Source organism: Sitophilus oryzae, unplaced genomic scaffold (genome assembly GCF_002938485.1).
Source record: "Sitophilus oryzae breed Bouriz unplaced genomic scaffold, Soryzae_2.0 scaffold_1440_pilon_pilon, whole genome shotgun sequence".
Taxonomy (NCBI): Eukaryota; Metazoa; Arthropoda; class Insecta; order Coleoptera; family Curculionidae; genus Sitophilus; species Sitophilus oryzae.
This window is the reverse complement of record NW_022146105.1, coordinates 1,879,630-1,900,825: the sequence shown is the minus strand read 5'-3', so window position 1 is coordinate 1,900,825 and position 21,196 is coordinate 1,879,630. Positions and strand designations below refer to the sequence as shown.

At 32.9% G+C, this 21,196-nt stretch overlaps 1 protein-coding gene across 1 annotated transcript in view; it reads right to left on the bottom strand.

Annotated features, from left to right (window-relative positions):
* Positions 1-19,010, bottom strand: part of LOC115876734 (neurogenic locus protein delta) — an 89,318-nt gene extending 70,308 nt beyond the window's left edge. The window contains exon 1 of the mRNA XM_030892638.1: positions 18,649-19,010. The gene's annotated coding sequence lies outside the window, so the exon portion shown is untranslated. The remainder of the gene's footprint in view (positions 1-18,648) is intronic.
* Positions 19,011-21,196: the final 2,186 nt, after the last annotated feature.

Sequence of the window (21,196 nt, the reverse complement as noted above, 5' to 3'; positions counted from 1 at the left end):
GCTTTTAAAGAAGACAGTAACGATTTACAGCATTTTTAGCATTTAAAGCATGCCTTTGCTTTTGGTCCTCATCAACACACCTATGAAATAGAGTTAACTGTCACTGAAAAGTCATATAATTATTGTTTGTTGGAAGTTACTCAAGCAGATATGGTTTTAAGTCCAAAAGTTGTATTCACTACTGCCTAACAGACAATATTAATATAATTTTTCAATGACAGTGACATTATATAAATGATAAACACTTATATTTCATAGGTCTGTTGACTAGGACCAAAAGCAAAGGCATGGTTTTAATGTAAAACTTAAGAAAAAATGTCAGTACATCTTCTTCAAAAGCGAATATCTTCAAAAAAAATCCATTGAGATGGACCAAAAAAAAATTGGCGCCGGGAGGCACGTAAAGCCGCCCATACTAAAATATTTTAATAAAAAAAATCGGGGGGTAGGCAGTTCTTTTAGTGTCAAAGTAAAGGAATTTTTTTATCTCAAAAACTGCGACTTTGACTGATTTTGATGTTATTACAAATTTTGTTGCAAATATTATTCCTAATGTTAAATTGAAAACCGCGTTTCGCTAGCTACTGCATTTTGGAGTTACGATTTTTTTAAATTATTAACCCCCTCCCATACCCCCTTACCAACCCCCCACCCCCACTAAAAACTAAAAGCCAGAATCTCAGGTGCTACAGTATTTTTGTGCCAAATTTGGTTAAAATCGGTTTAGCCGTTTTTGAGTTATCGTGTTACAGACGGACAGACAGACACCACGAAAATATTTTGTATTTAGGTCATCTATGACCCAAACAACTCATTTTGAGTGAAATTGTGAGTGCCGATCTTAATAGCCTTGGTATGGTCGGCTAATAAACTGTCCAGGAACCAGGAAAGATGCACCTATATGATAATTTTTTTTAATACCTCCCTTTGTTAACATATTCCACAGGATGTTTCAAACTTTTACCATTTTCACATTTTATTTTCCCTCGTATAATTGACAGATGAGAACTTTCATTTTTAATTTAGAAGCAGAAACTAAAAAGTCAAATAATTTAGCTACAAATTGCTTAATGGTGGGTTCATACAGCCAAATAAAATAAAATAAGAATAAAATAAAATAAAATAAGAAAGTTGGTTATATGGGATACCGTACATGCGTTCATACAGCCAAATAAAATAACAAATAAAATAAGAAGTCTTTATCTTTTAACTTCTTGTTTTATTTTATGTGAAAACGGCTTTGCGCACGCTTAATTCTAACCTACAAATATTTTCAGTTTGGATTTAATTTATTTTATAATTTCACATAAGTAAAATGTATAATATAGTAGGCAACGAATAAATAAATATACTATAAATAGTAAAATTACTATAAACAATCGTAAAAGTTAACTTTTATCCAGCCTCATCGTACTGCGCATGAGCAAATATATATTTCTTATTTTATTTTATTTGACTGTATGAACGCACACAAATAAGAATTCCTTATTTCTTATTTTATTTTATTCTTATTTTATTTTATTTGGCTGTATGAACCCACCATTAAGCAATTTGTAGCTAAATTATTTGACTTTTTAGTTTCTGCTTCTAAATTAAAAATGAAAGTTCTCATCTGTCAATTATACGAGGGAAAATAAAATGTGAAAATGGTAAAAGTTTGAAACATCCTGTGGAATATGTTAACAAAGGGAGGTATTAAAAAAAATTATCATATAGGTGCATCTTTCCTGGTTCCTGGACAGTTTATTAGCCGACCATACCAAGGCTATTAAGATCGGCACTCACAATTTCACTCAAAATGAGTTGTTTGGGTCATAGATGACCTAAATACAAAATATTTTCGTGGTGTCTGTCTGTCCGTCTGTAACACGATAACTCAAAAACCGCTAAACCGATTTTAACCAAATTTGGCACAAAAATACTGTGGCACCCGAGAATCTGGCTATTAGTTTCTGGTGGGGGTGGGGGGTTGGTAAGGGGGTATGGGAGGGGGTTAATAATTTAAAAAAATCGTAGCTCCAAAATTACAGTAGCTAGCGAAACGCGGTTTTCAATTTAAGATTAGGAATAATATTTGGAACAAAATTTGTAATAACATCAAAATCAGTCAAAGTCGCAGTTTTTGACATAAAAAAATTCCTTTACTTTGACACTAAAAGAACTGCCTACCCCCCGATTTTTTTTATTAAAATATTTTAGTATGGGCGGCTTTACGTGCCTCCCGGCGCCAATTTTTTTTTGGTCCATCTCAATGGATTTTTTTTGAAGATATTCGCTTTTGAAGAAGATGTACTGACATTTTTTCTTAAGTTTTACATTAAAACCATGCCTTTGCTTTTGGTCCTAGTCAACAGACCTATGAAATATAAGTGTTTATCATTTATATAATGTCACTGTCATTGAAAAATTATATTAATATTGTCTGTTAGGCAGTAGTGAATACAACTTTTGGACTTAAAACCATATCTGCTTGAGTAACTTCCAACAAACAATAATTATATGACTTTTCAGTGACAGTTAACTCTATTTCATAGGTGTGTTGATGAGGACCAAAAGCAAAGGCATGCTTTAAATGCTAAAAATGCTGTAAATCGTTACTGTCTTCTTTAAAAGCCAATAAAAATAAAGTTATTGAGATAACAGCAAAATAAAAACTCTAAATCACCACAATACACCAAAACACTTTTACTTTTACACTGGACTGGACGCGCGTTTCGCTAACCATGTTAGCATCATCAGCAGATGATTATAAACTGTTGAGTTTATAAACAAACCAACCAAACTCAACAGTTTATAATCATCTGCTGATGATGCTAACATGGTTAGCGAAACGCGCGTCCAGGGTAAAAGTAAAAGTGTTTTGGTGTATTGTGGTGATTTAGAGTTTTTATTTTGCTGTTATCTCAATAACTTTATTTTTATTGGCTTTTAAAGAAGACAGTAACGATTTACAGCATTTTTAGCATTTAAAGCATGCCTTTGCTTTTGGTCCTCATCAACACACCTATGAAATAGAGTTAACTGTCACTGAAAAGTCATATAATTATTGTTTGTTGGAAGTTACTCAAGCAGATATGGTTTTAAGTCCAAAAGTTGTATTCACTACTGCCTAACAGACAATATTAATATAATTTTTCAATGACAGTGACATTATATAAATGATAAACACTTATATTTCATAGGTCTGTTGACTAGGACCAAAAGCAAAGGCATGGTTTTAATGTAAAACTTAAGAAAAAATGTCAGTACATCTTCTTCAAAAGCGAATATCTTCAAAAAAAATCCATTGAGATGGACCAAAAAAAAATTGGCGCCGGGAGGCACGTAAAGCCGCCCATACTAAAATATTTTAATAAAAAAAATCGGGGGGTAGGCAGTTCTTTTAGTGTCAAAGTAAAGGAATTTTTTTATGTCAAAAACTGCGACTTTGACTGATTTTGATGTTATTACAAATTTTGTTCCAAATATTATTCCTAATCTTAAATTGAAAACCGCGTTTCGCTAGCTACTGTAATTTTGGAGCTACGATTTTTTTAAATTATTAACCCCCTCCCATACCCCCTTACCAACCCCCCACCCCCACCAGAAACTAATAGCCAGATTCTCGGGTGCCACAGTATTTTTGTGCCAAATTTGGTTAAAATCGGTTTAGCGGTTTTTGAGTTATCGTGTTACAGACGGACAGACAGACACCACGAAAATATTTTGTATTTAGGTCATCTATGACCCAAACAACTCATTTTGAGTGAAATTGTGAGTGCCGATCTTAATAGCCTTGGTATGGTCGGCTAATAAACTGTCCAGGAACCAGGAAAGATGCACCTATATGATAATTTTTTTTAATACCTCCCTTTGTTAACATATTCCACAGGATGTTTCAAACTTTTACCATTTTCACATTTTATTTTCCCTCGTATAATTGACAGATGAGAACTTTCATTTTTAATTTAGAAGCAGAAACTAAAAAGTCAAATAATTTAGCTACAAATTGCTTAATGGTGGGTTCATACAGCCAAATAAAATAAAATAAGAATAAAATAAAATAAGAAATAAGGAATTCTTATTTGTGTGCGTTCATACAGTCAAATAAAATAAAATAAGAAATATATATTTGCTCATGCGCAGTACGATGAGGCTGGATAAAAGTTAACTTTTACGATTGTTTATAGTAATTTTACTATTTATAGTATATTTATTTATTCGTTGCCTACTATATTATACATTTTACTTATGTGAAATTATAAAATAAATTAAATCCAAACTGAAAATATTTGTAGGTTAGAATTAAGCGTGCGCAAAGCCGTTTTCACATAAAATAAAACAAGAAGTTAAAAGATAAAGACTTCTTATTTTATTTGTTATTTTATTTGGCTGTATGAACGCATGTACGGTATCCCATATAACCAACTTTCTTATTTTATTTTATTTTATTCTTATTTTATTTTATTTGGCTGTATGAACCCACCATAAAAATCATCAAAATCGATCCATTAGAACACAATATATAAAACTTTAAAATTCATCAAAATATTTAGGTGTCCGTTTTTCGTGCCGGTGAGTGTATATCAAAATCAATAGATAATAAATGTAGTGTTTTAGATTACTTATTACTTACCAATAGTATTAAAGGGGATTCTTTGAGCAAGATTTTTTTTCCGTGTAGAAAATTGTTTTTCCTGTGTATGATTGGGAGGCGCGTTTTTAAACACGTGGATGTTGTCCGCACGTGCGCCTAAAAAAATGAGTTATTGCTATTTCCGATCTTGTTTGGTGCCCATATTTATTATTCCGGTAAAAAACATATTTTACCCATTAGGTGTCCTATTAGGGTGCTCACGCCGCGCGGCTGCTTTATGAAATAGATTATATTTTTCTTAAAATAGAACATACTTCTCTCTACCTTCGAAAAACATCTTAATTTTTACGAATTGTCAATAGAAAAAAGTATACTTTTAAAGTTTAAAACCCGCCATTTATTCTGATTATCTATCTTATATTTCCGTTACAGAATATACAGAAAAACAAGCCACCCTTATCGAATACGATAAAGACACATTTTAAGGGGGAGATTTAAAAACGGGGTCGCACAAGCTATTTGTCTGGGTTAAATTCACTCTTTGGCTAAATAGAATGGCTAAGGCCGACCAGAAATAATGCATGCTCAATAATAGGTAAAATGGCTTATAAAAAAGGTTAAATAGGTAACATTAAAGAAAAATAAATCAGAGTTAGAAATAAAACCAAATTTAAAGAATATTTTTTTCAATATGATATAAAATCTGTAAAGAAACAAAGGGTTAGTTTAAATTTTCCTTGTGTATATTGGGTCAAAACATCTTTTACTCATATCTAAGGCCCATACTATTAATAAAAATAGAAATATTGATTATCAAATAATATATTCATTGTCATACCTATTAAAGGGTTTATGAACACCCTGTATATATTAATATATAAATTATGTCGTTTCCAATATACAAAAATTGAATTAACTTACAAACTTCTTTATAGTTTTAGACCAAGTTTATTTTGATTCAAGTAAACAGACAACTTAAAATTAGAATACTAACTGTGGTTTTATTAATATTTAATTATTTATATCCTTATTTCCTTTTCCTTTATTTTTTCCTTTCCTATCTATGGTCTTGTTTGTTGCTAATGCACACGAACAGATTTCATTATAATATATTATGTCATTCGTATAATAATTTTCATACAAAAACCTCGCATTACTGGTGTATAATTAAAATGTTCCTCCTCTAGAGAACAATCACAGCACAATAAAAGTTCGTTCAACGTCAGAGATGAGGTCAAAAAACGTGTATTTTGCTTTATTATTATTTTTTAATTCTTCTTGAGAATTTTTTCTAATAGGTCCATTTTAGTGTTTAATTAGAAGAGTGTACCCTGCACATTTATATTATTTTATTTTTAATGTTCTAACATTAAGACATAATTCTTAATTAACAATTAAAAAGCTTTTACATATAAGTATAATAATACTCAGTAGTGTCTTTCGAAAGGAAAAAAACAATTTCAGCCATTATCTTATCTCATAAAAAATAAAGAAAATTGACTCGTGACTCGTGGCCATTGTATCGGAAAAGGGAAACATTACGGATCATCCAACTGTGCATTTCAAAAGTTAAAAGGGCATTATGCACGATTTAAAGCTCAATTAAAGAGTTACGCGACATTTTTTAATACAAATTACATGACAAAAATCAACCCTATAATCTATCACAAGCGTTTGTAATATAACGAGAACACTAATGGATTCAAGGGACAGGAAAAACAACGGTTGAAGAAATTAATTTTCTCACAAAACCAAGGTATCTAAACCTTTAAAGGTGTATATGTTCTGAATCTACATAAAATTTCCTACAAATGCTGATATTTTCATAAGTTTATCACTATGTTTACTATTTTTCTAAGACCTTTGAATACGGGTAAAAAATAGCCAAAAATGGGCGTTTTTTCGACTTTTTTCCATACATGTAGCCATGAAAATTGGCGATTTCAGTCATGTCACCGATTTTCTTAAAATTGCTGTTATTTACTAACTAAAAGGTGTAAAATAAGAAAATATAGGCCATTGTAGTCTTTCGAGAACATTAATAGATGTAGGGGCGCTTTAACCATCATCAAAAATAGCCCATGCAAAAACAAGGGTCCAAAAAGTCAATTTCTCACAAAGCCAAGGTAAAAAATTTTTTGTAGAAATAATTTGTAATTTTCTGATTCCTAATAAAATATTCATTTCGATTACCAATAGAGGAATTGCTTTAAATCCATAAATGCCTGTTAAATCTGCTTCAATCTCGTTCGTTTCCGTTTTTCGATTTTCTTCCAGTTCTCGGATGGAACGTTGACATTTAGGAAATGCGAATTGTCCATAAAACTGATAAAATTTCAACGAAACGAAATCTCCAGGGCGCAAATTGAAAATTCCACATTGAAAGCAAGCTGCCAAAAGAGATAAAGAGATTTCATTGGGAGATTTCAATCAGCGATGCATCCATCGGACTGCTTTTGTCAAATAAAAATCGTTCATTTGATCCGTTCCTAGGGAATAGAACTGCCGACAGATTAAATGCCTGGCTCTTTTATTTCTAACACGACAGAGAATTTGAATTAAATTTTCCTTTTACTTATTTCCTTCCTTTTGACTCATTTTTCAAAATATAGTAAGAAATTCTCGGAAATTTTTATTTGTTAAAATATTTTTAATCATATTTTTGTCCTTTCAATTTCCTTTGTTAAATTTCGTCTGCAACAAGTATGGTTAGTTTTAAAATAAAATGTTATTGACACCTTATGAGAAGTTATATTTAAGTGTAACAGGTTTGGATGTCTAAAAATAGCCGTTGCTTATAAAATAACGTATAAATAATAATAATATGTACTATTCTGTATAAGATTAAAATAATAATTTGTCCTCACAGTTATAAATAAGTTTTTTTCGCGTATTTTTTTTTTAATTTTTGGAAATGTTTTTAATATTTAGTTAAAAAACATAATATCTTCATAATATGGCAACCTAGGTAGTAGATTACATTTACAAGAAAGAAAAACAAGAAAAGATCCAGTGGTTCTCAAAATGTAAGCGAAAACATTTTTTTTTAATTTTCCAAGTAAAATATCTCGGATATTTTGAACCTATTTGGAAAACGGCAAAGAGAAAATATGTTTCTTTTATCGAGGTCTACCAGCCCTCAAAATATTTGCATTTATTTAAGACTCACCCTGTATGAAAAACTCTTTTTATCGTCACTATCACAATTAATAGAATTGTATATAAAAATATTTGCATCACCCATCAAATGGATTTGAAATGATTTTTAGGATTTGAAACTAAAATTGTGCCATTATGGCGAACAAGTAGTATACCGGTGAATTGCCATCCACTCTAGGGTTGATTGTGTTAAATGCAGAGGGCAGGTGTTGAACTGAGTTTAAATCCAATTAAAGCACATGTATCAAGTTGCTGCAACTTGATAGAATGTTCTAGTAGGGAGCCCTTTTCATGCAAGGTTACAGAAAGAAATCGTTAATAAAATACATTCATTTCCAAAACAATAATGTTTTTTTTTTAATTTTTTGTTCAATGATGAAATATCCAGCCATAAAATGCCAAAAATGGACCTTTTTCGACTTTTGAAAAATGGCGATTTTTATTATATCACCGATTTTGTTAAAATTGCTGTTATTTATTCATTAAAAGGCATAGGATAGGAAAATATAGGCTATTGTAGTCTTACGAGAACGGTAATGGACGTACAGGACGTTTTAGCAAACAGCAAAAATAGCTCAAAAACCAGGGTCGAAAAATTATTTTTTTCAAAAAAACAAAGTATCTGAGTCTTTAAAGGTGTATATTTTCTGAATCTACATAAAATTTGCTATAAATACTGATATTTTCATAATTTTAGGACTATGTTTACTATTTTTCGAAGAGTTTTTTAAAAATGGGTAAAAAATAGCCAAATATGGGCGTTTTTTTAACATTTTTCCATACATATAGTTATAGTTTGATGATTTTTGTCATGTCACTGATTATGTTAAAACTGGTGTTATTAACTAATTAGTTTAGAATAAGAAAATATAAGCCGTTGTAGTTTGACGAAAACATTAATAGATGTCGGGGATGTTTTAATCATCGTCAAAAATAGCCCAAAAACAAGGGTTCAAGCAATTAATTTTCTCTCAAAACTAAAATATCTATAAATGTGTATTATATTAAACGCTTTAAATGTGTATATATTCTGAATCTACATATAAAATTTCTTACAAATACTGATATTTTCGTAATTATAGAACTTTATTTACTATCTTTCTAAGACCTTTGAAAATGAGTAAAAAATGGCCAAAAAATGAGCATTTTTCGACTTTTTCCATAGAAAAAATATAGGTCATTGTAATCTTACGAGAACAGTAATAGATGTAAGGGATGTTTTAACCATCATCAAAAATAACTCAAAAACAAGGATTCTCTGAAACCCCTGTATACATTGCAGTATATTTAATATTAATATTGAGATAATAATCTATGGTGTACTGTGTACTTCGCGTACAGCGTCGAAAAAAAAACGAACATAAATAAGCTCGACCTTGCGTTTGACACCTTTTGAATTCAAACAAAAATGGCCGGCGGTAAGGGGCCCATAGGTCGCAAGATTTCCGAGTAATTCACCTTTTGTTTCAATGCGCTGTGCGGACGATGCGGGCTAGGAACGGACGCCACTGAAATTGTGTTTTTTCCTTCTCCCAGCCGGCATATTACCAGGTGTAAAGCGGCCTCAACACCTGTCCTCTTTTAAAAAAAAATCAATGTCCTGTGGCTATTGCTCGTCACACTGTGTGTCTTTCAATCCAGCAAACGTTTATTTCAATAAATTCATAATTTCTTTGACCCCGATTAACGAATTACGCGTGCCTTTTATTTCGGATTCATCTAACTCGTTTTTGATATATCTCAAAAACAGAGATGCTCATTTCCTATACACAGAAAGAAATTTTTTATCAAAGCCACCTAATAACTTTTTTTCTTGAATTTTACTGTTGAATTATTTAAGTTAAAAAAAGAAATTTAAAAACACCCTCTACATTATGCCCGAAATGTTTCGCGAAATATTTCTGGAAATATATTAAATAAAATAATATGTGGAATAATTTTATAAATATAAATATTATGTGGAATAAATTTGGCGAACCATTTCTCGAAATACTTTTAGAAATAAACACAATGCTTTTCTTAAATCAAAAACAGTTACCGATGGTAGATTAAACTAGCTATTCCTCTAATGTTACACAAGACTATTTAGTTTTAATCATTGTCTAATATTATTAATTACAATATAATAAAAAACTATATTTTTAAAACTTAAAATCGTAAAACTGCTTAGCAACAAATAAATCCCCCCACGCCCTCCTCCACAATTTCACGAGTAGTTTTGAGGCGTTTTTAAGAAACGAAAATAGGTGTGAAGACAAGCGGAGATAAGCCGAGACAACCGGAGATCAGATGAGACGAGACAAAAGGAAACACGACCATGAATTGTGTCAGATATAGGCATATTTTTTAGTCGAGAAATAAATATTTTACTCTAATCTGGTTTTCTCACATTTTTAGACTATTTTTTGCTCCACGAAAAATTACGTCATATTTGCTAAAAACCCTTCTCTCTCCTATGTGAGATTTAGTGAGATTCGGCTTGACCCCCTCCCCCCTTGACCACTCACGTAAATAATAGACGCCACTTATTTAAAACTCGCCCTGTATGGAAATATATAGGATGTTCTGTAAGATATATAACACAAACCGTTAACTAACACATATAAACATTAGTTTTATAATCTTTAATGTTCCTTAATTCGAATATTTAAAGGCATTAATGTTCTTTTACCAGTAATGAACCCACCACAAATATATAGACACTATTTACAGTATTTTGTTATCTTCGTGTAAAGAAAAATCTTTCAGTGGAATTTATTTCGATTTAACTAATGGTGCTAATCAAAAAGACACACGACCAACATGTGAATAAAAATTAAACGATGATTTCTCGCGTATAATAAGCGTGTTTATTTTAAAATTAATTTTGACAATTATGTGTAGCCTTTAAGGTCGATAACAGGGCTTGGCATGCCATCAAGTTCTGTAAAAAAACACACTTTTAAAGCCCCTCCTAATAAAGATATAATGTAAAATGCAGTACACCTGCATTGATAGGACTTAAAATAAATGTAATTATATTGTTCAATTGAACACGTGCTGAAAACAAACAAAAAAGAGGTAGATATACTATAAGACAATAGTTGTAAAGGTTTCATTGATTGTCCGAAGAGTACATGTACCATGGAAACGTAATGTTTTAACTCTATGCCCTGCCATTGTTTTAAGCTATCACGTACATATGAGATAAATTTTAATAGCCCACCCAATTCTTCAGGTGCTTACTTGGTATTGTGTTAACAGAGGCCACCTAGACGTTACCCGACATCACACTTTGATGTTTATTTTTAACAATTAACAATTCAAACTTTCGGAGAATAATAAAATAGGAAATGAGACCAAACAACAGTAGGGCGCACTATTTTGATCAGAAAAATACCGAATTTTCCCAAAGGTTTCTTTCCAAACCTCAGATTTGAAATTTTTAATCTGTTATCGTTTGTCAAATTTCTTTAATTTCGACATTGACTCACTGACAGATCATCAAAATTCTAAGGTACCTCTAGATGTGTCACAAACTTCATATTTCGAATTTTAGGTAGCTTTAAGCTTATAATGGAAGGAAAAAATGAAAAATCTCGAAATATCCTTATAGATTAAAAGTTAGCTGTCTAGCCGCTATCGGTAACAGATTTTCCGGTCGGGAAAAAGTTCGAAAACTAGAATTAATCCAAGCGGTCTCTTCTGATTTTATTTGTATATTACTATTATATGTACCAACAATAATTCAAAGATTATGAAAGTCAAACTTCTTTAACTTCGCCAGTGACTCACTCGTCGTCATCAAAATTCTAAGGTACTTCTAGATGTGTCACAAACTTCAAATTTCGAATTTTAGATAGCTTTAAGCTTATAAGGGAAATATCCCTATGGATTAAATTTTAGCTGTCTAGCCGCTAGCGGTAACTGATTTTCCAGCGATGGTAATAGGAGAACTGGTGATAGGATTGTTTTGAAAATGTGGATTTTTATATAAAGGCCCTCCATCTATCTAAAATATTATGAGCGTTACAGTGTTGCCGGACCATTTGAAAATTGGTAGCATCTTTGTTATTTTAAATGAAACATCCCGTATATTATTACATTTTTGGAAACTACTTTTATATTTCATAATTTTTCTATTAACTAACCTATACCTATCTCTTATAGTTTTCGAGATAAAAAATAAAATATGTGTAAAAGTGACAAAAACATGATTTTGAATAAAACATTGGTAAAATCATGAATTGAATCTTTTTAATGTTCATATTTGGGTCATAACGAAAGTCGGAAACACAAATCGTTAGAAAACTAGAATCACAGAATATATAGCTTGGCAATTTTGGCAAAGTTGGCAATTGCACGGTATGATATTCTATTCTAATTATTCGATTCTTAGTAATCAAGATGGTAAATTATTCTTTATAAGTATGGTGCTGTGCAATTGCCAAGTCATTATAATTATTACAGAAATAAAGATGACTAATATTGATACTAGAATTTTTTTTTTAGAATTTAGAATGAGTGGGAGGGGGGTTAATCACTTCGACCTTACAGATCCATTGTGTCCCCCTTTCTTGAAACATAACTCATCATACAGTCCCAGGGCTTTGACAAAAGCCAGTATCTGGGACGATTTTATAGAGGGTAGTTCTCCATCTCCAATATCAGTCGTACCAAAATTCATGACACGAATGGTTGTCGTCTCGGCGCACTCAGTGATGAGGTGTACTGGTGTTTCCCCATCTTCCCCACAGAATCTGCATTCGCCGTTTCTTCTTAGTTTCAATCTACTGAGGTGTTCATTGAGGAGACAGTGTCCTGTTAAAACCCCGTGACAATCCGAAGATTGTTCTTACTCAGACCCAGGAAGATCTGTGATTTTTCTTGATCATAAGCCCTCAGAAACTTCTTCGAGTGTCTTAGACCGTTGCAAGATTTCCATTCCAGGTTGCGGATGGAATCTTCCAAGTTCTTGAGTTCCGCCTTGAGTTGGTTACCACTTGAAAAGCAGAACGGTTCTGGTCCAGTTAGTGGAGTGTTCGCTCCTTTCCTAGCTAGATTATTTGGATTTTCATTGCCTTCTATCCCTTGGTGAGCAGGCACCCAGAGTAGGAGGACTTTGTTTTCTTTGCCCAATTTATTCAGCTTCTCTATGCATTCTTTGACCAATTTCGAATTGATTGATACTGAGTTGATCGTTTTTAACGCTGCTTGACTATCAGACAAGATGGCTATTTCTTGTTTCCGATAGTTCCTATCGAAGATAAGTTGTACGCATCTTTCGATAGCGTAGATTTCTGCCTGTAGGATACTAGGGTAAGTGCCCATTGGTTCGGAGTATTTAGCTTTCGGCCCAAACACTCCGATCCCTATTCCCGTATTGGTTTTGGAAGCATCAGTATACCAAGTTATGGTATGGTTTTTTAACTGCTGGGCAAGCGTTTCGCTCTTCCAATCCTTTTTATTGCTCAATACTACATTGAGATGTTTCTCAAAGTTGTACGTTCTTGGCATATCGTCCACTGGGAGTTTCAGGAGTGGTATTTCCTTTTTGAGGGTGTTCCAAGCCCCTGATCTGACAATTCTCCCAGTTCTAATTCCGTTAGTGACCATTCTAATCATTGTCGCATGGGCATCTCTACCAATGACAATGTGCAGTGGTGTTAGATCTAGAATGACCTCCATTGCTGCTGTTGGACAGGTTTTCATGGCTCCTGTGATACAAACGCATGCTAGTCTCTGGACTTTGCACAAGTTTAGCCTTGCCGTCCGTTGCTCTAGTTTTGTGAACCAGGCAACTGCTCCATAAGTAATCATGGGTCTTACTATCATGGTATACATCCAGCGCAAAGTGTTAGGGGAGCAGCCCCATCTATTTCCGGCCAGTCTTCTGCATATCATGAGAGCCTTTATGGCTTTGCTGGTAGTGTTCTTAATATGCCTGTTCCACAGGAGTTTACTGTCCAGGGTTATTCCCAGATATTTAACTTCCTGTGTTGGCAGTATTACCTTTCCATCTAGTTGAATTCTTTTCAAGTTTTTCAGACTTCGCTTTCTGGTGAATGGCACTATCGCGGTTTTGTCTGAGTTGATACTCAGCACGACAGTCCTACACCATCTCTCAGTGATACGGAGTCGTCTTTGGATAATATTACACAGGGTGCCTTTTCCCCCGAGCGATGATGACTATGTCATCTGCATACCCAATGCAGTGTATTCCCGCTAGAGTTAATTCGTCTAGTAGTTCATCCACTACCAAGCTCCACAGCAAAGGGGAGGTTACTCCACCTTGTGGAGTTCCTTGCGTTGTTTTAACAGCTACAGTTTTGGTGCCCATCTGAGCCTCTGCTGTTCGTGTTGACAGCATTTCCCAAAACCAGCGAATAATAGTTCTGTTCACCCCTCTTGTTTCTAGAGATCGCCTGATCACCTTATGTGGTATATTGTCAAACGCCCCCGCGATATCCAAGAAGGCACAAATTGCTGTTTCTTTGCTATCCAGACTTGTCTGTATTAGCTCCGTTAATCGGTACAGAGCAGTTTCTGTGGATCTGCCCGTTCTATATGCATGCTGACTATCATGCAGTGGTTTAACCTTTAGATGATTTTTTCCAATATGGTTGTCAACTACTTTCTCCAGCGTTTTTAGTATGACCGATGTGAGACTAATAGGCCTAAATGACTTGGGATTTGTCCAGTCAGTTTTGCCTATTTTGGGCATGAAGATTACTTTTGCTCTTCTCCATGTGGTTGGTATATATCCCATCGCTAGACTGCTTCTTGTAATGCTTAGTAGATGGTGAGTAGCTATTTGCTGACCCTCCTTTAGAAGGGCAGGAAAGATCCCATCCACTCCTGCTGCTTTATAGGGCTGAAAGGTGTCGATCGCCCGATATTGATACTAACAATTTATAACAAAATTGTTGAATAGGTGCTTAAAGAGAGACTAAATAAAATAAACTGACTTTTGGTTTTACATGAGATCTCACAAATTTTTATAGTGGAAGAATTGTGTTGCGAGACTTGGCATTTTTTACATTCTATGTTTTTGATGGGATAGAGTTGACAGAATAAAGACGATCTATAAGAAGTCAGAAATCCGATAAATAGTTATATGTTAATGCGGAGCTGTTGGAAAAGGGTGATTATATTTGAAACACCCAACAGCTTTCAGAGCAATAAATAAAACATAGTGATTCAGGAGACAATGTGAAATAAAGCCATTGGCTCGGAAAATTACACCCTCTCCGGACAGAAGTTTACGCTACGCTTAATCTAAAAGACGGTCGTTTTTATTTTTAGGCGACCAAGTAACAAAGTTGATGTCCACCAACAGCTGTTGTTGGCTTGGCCCTTTGAGCAGTCTCCCTACCTTTTTTTTCCTCCAATTCTTAATTAAACAAATGACAAATTACATGTCCCAATTCTTGACCGGCTTCCGATACAAAAAAGACAGAAACTATACATTAAACAGGTGAAAATGTTTGATCGGAGGAAGTTTACATGAAGAATTTGTTCGTTTCGGGTCTACATATAAATATGTTAAAGGCTTTTTTTCGATGTTTGGAAAAACGCTAATGCAGCACATATGTGTCTTTCTTTTCATGCTTTCTATAAGAATACATCAAAAGAATTTAGGAGAGAAAGATAAATCGTTTTTTGAAACGAAGTTTTAATGAAGTTCAGAACCAGACTTGTTACATAACATTAGATAAGTGAATATGTACATATCTAGGTTGGTACGGAGATTTCCCTGCAAATGATGGTAAGCCGGCAGGTTGGGTATTAATAGGCTGTGGTATTATCTTAATAAAGCAAAAATCAGTATGGGGGAGTCATTAATTACATCAGGGGATCAATGGGATGAGGTGGTCAAGCAAAATCTCACTAAATCTTATACACCCTCTACAAAAAATTTCAAAGCAGGCCAAGATCGTGTTTCCTCGCCTAAATTTGTCTCGTCTCGGATTATCTCCGGTTGCCTTGCCCTATTTTGCATTTGCCTTGGCCTTCATACTTTCATTTCTTTAAAACGCCTAGAAACTACTCGTGGAAAAGGGCGTGGAGGATTTTTTTGACGACTTTCGGTTGTTTCCTGTTGTCTCATTCAATTTCGTTTTGTCTCGAGCTAATTCCACGATATTTCGGTTTCTATACCCGAGACAAAGGACTTTTTTTTCATAAATCTCAATGAAATAAGTAAACCTAGACGTTTCTAAAATACCAGGGTGAGTCTTAAATAAGTGTAAATGTTTTCAGGGCTGGTAGATCTCGATAAAAGGAACATATTTTCTCTTTACCGTTTTTCAAATAAGTCTAAAACAACCGAGTTATTTTACTTTGAAAATTTCCAAAAAAAATTTAATCTACTACCTATGTTGTCATATTATCAAGAAATTATGTTTTTTAACTAAAAACTAAACAAATTTCCAATTTTATTTCCAAAAATTCCAAATTTTCTTTTTGTTTCGTGAAAAACACCTCATAATCGTGTTTCTGTTTACCTCATAATCGTGTTCTGTCTTATTCAAGACTCACACTGTATATGTTGTTCCGATGACATTTCGTTAATTACATCTCGTTTTATGTTCATTTATATTCCACAAAATTAATATTTGAAGACGCGTTTAAACATGTATAGTAGATATTTAAGAACAAAACTATTCACATTAATCTGCATGAATATAAATACAATATTTTTATTATTTAAATTGATTATAATGAATTAGTATATAAAATTATATATTTTATTGTTTACGGCCTTAATTGATTAATATAACAGTAGAATTGCTTGATGAGCAATACTGGTACTGGTAATATCATCAAAATATATCGAGCTGACTGGGAAAATTATGGATTGAAGCATTTTTAAAAAGCAATGTTCTCTTATTGTTTTTAAGAGAAAACACTGTAAACGATACTTTTGTTAGCACACAGCATGGTTTACAAGGCTAAGAGCAATGTAAACCCAAATGTATCTTTGATTAGTGGAACAACTTTACCTTGAGATAACCAGCTGGTACTAAATAAGCTGTGATTACTTACAAATAGTGAAATTTGCCAATAAATTTAAGAAATATATCAGAAAAATTATATTACATATACCAGAAATGTTATAATAATGCTCTTAAATTTGATAGTGCTATGTTGGATGATAGAAGATATAAGATACGAAAGTTGCTTTTCAGTAATTTTAATAAATTGACTAAACCGAGAGTTTAATTGATTAACGCGAAAGGAAATAAATACTGTGTAACATTATAATGCATAAACTTATGTTAATTATAGTGGCCAAATAGGAATGCAGCCTTTTACGAAAAACCATAGTGTGTCATCCCACAAGTTCAATTTTGCAAATTGGCAATAACGTTAGAAGGAAGATCGAAGATGAGCTTGAGAGTCATTGACCTCTATTGAAGAAGATGCAGAATTTGGTCTCTGTACCCACTTACTCAAGTCGGGTCACAAGTCAAATCAAATTTCTACTATCTTAGGATACCATTATTTTTAGAATCTGTTTAGTTACTTTCTAATTGTATTTATTGCAACACTCATCTCGGTGCATATCCTCGTTTTCAGACCTTTCATATTGTTCCGAATCATTTCTGTGCAACTGCATCTTCGTTAACTGTTTTCTGCTAACCGAAAAATTACAAATTTTTAATTACTATAGTTCGAATGGAATTTTCATTCAAAAATTCCACCAACCTACATAATTTTTATTTTTAAAATGTTTTCGCGGCTTAGACAATGTGACTAAATGTTATGTTATTCTCCTAAATTATTAGATATATAAAAAAATTAATATAGTTTCATGTTAATTCGTATTATACGTATATGCGAAATATTACATTAACTTATTAAAAAATTCCAGGAATATAATTTTATTCAAAAAAATTCCAATAAAAATGATTACAGCAAAGAAATTACATACTAAATACAAAAGAAGAAATATTTTTTCATTATCTACTATAATTAAAAATTACTTTAAAAAAATCGTATGAATATGGAAGTTTTAATTTTCAGATTTTTAATTAGGTAATTGAATAATATTAAAAGCAATCGCATTTTTCTAAAGGGAATTATATACATTAAAGAATTTTAGAATCTGATATTTATTCTTATCATAAATTGTACTATATACCATTTGATCGAAAAAAAAACGGCGTCACAGTGGGCTTCGAAATGAAGATCTGTGGTATTTACAAGCCAGTTCGAAATCGTAGAACATTTAACTTATTGTGTTCTTATTAACCTCGAATATTCCATCCAAGAAACAGCGAATGCAGATTCTGTTGGGAAAATGTAGAAACATTACATCTCCATCACTGAATGCGCCGAGACGACAACCATTCTTACCACAAACTTTGGTTCGGACTGATTTCGGAGACGGAGAACTAGCCTCTATGAATCCGTCTCTGATACTAGCTTTTGTCAAAGCCCTGAGATTGTATGATGAGTTATAACTCAAGAAAGAGGGGCACAATAGATCTGTAAGGTCGCGATGATCAACCCCCCTCTTACACATTCTACATTCACCTGTATTCATTCAGTTTAGTAATAAAATTAAATTTTGTAAAATCCTCCTTAAGCACAAATAAAAGTTTCATTGGAGGTCTAAATACAATTTCAGTGATTTTTTAAAAATTCCAAGGATTAAAATATGCTATATTGTATGGTGTAATCGTGAATAATCGTTAAAATAAAGCGGCATTTAAAGTTACAGTGTTATGATTTGGCGGGAGCCTAGGAAAACAAAATAAATCCCGCTAAATGTTACAAGCGAAACGAAGTGGCTTTTAATTATTTTCGCTTTTTTCCTGGCATTTACGATGTCGGAAACCATCGAACAAAATAAACAAACGTATAATAAAGCACACAAAGCGCACAGGCAGACACAAGCGAGTCCAAGTTTAAATTTATACACATACCAAAATAATGTTTCTATCCATTTCAAGGTTGGGACCGTCACCTTTACGGCCAAACAAATAGATGGTCATTCCTGAATGAGTACACGATCACAATCACTGTACAAACACGACACTACGTCCCTTTTTTTTAAACACCCACTAGAAACACCGAAATACAGGTGAAAATTAACTAAGGTCACATCACTGTAATACACTGGACTACGAAAAAAATTGAATTGCTTCTAATTGTGTTAAGAAAAACGGAGAATCGAATGAAGTATGGAAGCCCTACCGGTGAAAAGTCGGAAAAACAATTTTCTTTCGTATGGTTTCCCGTGTAACTAAGATTTTCCGTTTACCGAAGAGCGAGCGAGATAGACATTTTTCAACGTGTTATATTTAGCGAATCAGAAGCATCAGGCACTCTTGCTTTTCGACCTCTTCCAAGTGAGTTATAAATATATCGGAGCGTCTGTGTTAAATGTATTATTTGTTTGGTTTCATTCAAATTCGGTTTGGTCAGGGCCAGGTGTTAAGCCGGGAAAATGAGTTAAATATTTTCATTGGCCCGCAGAAGAAAAACCTCAATGCGACTCGCGTTAACTGTTGCATCTCGCAGCCAAAGTCCTTACTGAGGCGCGTCCCGTGCCTTTCCTTACAAAAACAAACTTAAATCCACGACTTTTTCCAGTTTTCCCATCTATTTACGTTCCGAACTATTATTGGAATTTAGTGTGCTACACTGTCAGTAATCGAAACATTTATGCCACACTTTAGTCGATAGATTGGTTTTTAAAGATCTCAATGAGGCCAACGATTGGATTTTATTTGTGCAATAACTTCAAAAATAAAATACATCCATTGTCTTTTTTAACTACTTTAAAATATTCCAGGGTTATCTATTACTTCGATTATGTTCAAAACCCAACACCAACATGAGGGTCAAATGCCAACAAACAATGCTCATTAATGCCATTGATAGGCTCAGAACCGTTTTGCGGTTCAGCAGCACGCACAGAGAATTTCCACAAAACAGTGAGTAATCAACAAATCTCTAGAATGGTGCAGAAATTCAGTCAAAGCTGTAGTAGGTCTACCAATAGGGCATCGTAAGCTCATTTAATGAGCTTACTAATTTAGGCATCTAAATCTGATGGAATTGGCAGACGAAGCCATGTGCAGATCTTGTCAGTCTGAATAAGAAAAGAGACACATGTCATACAAATACGAAAAGACTATTTATACCCTACTTTTTAAAGCCACCTTATCTGACCTATAAAATTACCATAGCCCTACATTTATCTAATGCAATATAGGACTTGTCCTAAAATTAAAGTTCACTATAGATTAGCATTTATTCTATAAAGCTAACTTTTAAATACATTTTAATTAACAATTTTTATTTGTTTTTGATATAACTATTAAGGTAATTTTACTATATGTACGTCAAAGAGAGACAATTAGTTTCAATTTAATTAAAATACAGCCCTGTCCGAGAAAATTAAAATAGAATATCGATTATTGGCTTCAGAGGGCTCTTGAAAGTTCATAGCCTCAGCACTTGAGACTGCCGATTGTCTGACACCTCTTTATTTCGAACATTTCCATTTTAATTTCATTTTCGTCACGAAAAACTAATTTTCCGATTATACGACAGTCTCGCATCAACATCGTTGCAAAAATAAAACTAAAATTCGTTTTTTGCTTTATAATTTCTAATTACGTAAAAGCTTCTAGGATGTTTATTGCCTTAATAAACAATGACAGTTTATTTTCAGTAGAAGACTTAAAAAAAAGTTAATTACTTAATAATTATAGTCTCTGAGATAGTCTACTGAGATCTAAAATAATAATTGTTGCCGCAGGAATAGGCTGAATGCTATGTTTAAATCCCATATAAATATGACAAACACGTTCTTTCTATGGTTCTATCTCTATCTCTATATCATCTGTATATATTTTGTACTTGAACTAGAGTGATATGGTAATATAATATTAATACTGATTCACTCCAATACAGTGAGGTAAAGTGTATTTAAGTTTAGTGTTGCGTTTTTTATGACAAAACTGGTAAAATCGAAAAGAAGAACACTTAATATGTATCTAGGATGTGGTTAAGCATTAAATCAGCCTGCCATCGCAGTTTTGCCACCACTATTTTAATGCTAGGTAAATTAATCATTGATGTGTGGCGCAGAATATTGAAAGACGTTTTTTAATCAAGTATTTACTTACTTCTTCTCGATGTGGGCAACTCAGGGCGTCGAAGAAGCAGAGATGGGTATATAATTTATTGTTAAATATCTCGGCTATTTTCAATTTATTCTAAAAATGTTAAATAGAAAAATGTTTCTTTTGACCATACCACCCTTAAAACACTTGCACTTATTTCTGGGACACCCTGTATAACTTATTAGGTAACTCCTTTATCTCATTTTATTATTGAAAATTAATAAACTGCTGTGTATTTCTTTTTAATGTATTGAATTGCAATTATTATTCCAAAAAGAATTCTGTTTATTTGCTCCTCTACTATAAAGTAATTTAGTACGTGATCAGATGTCTGGCC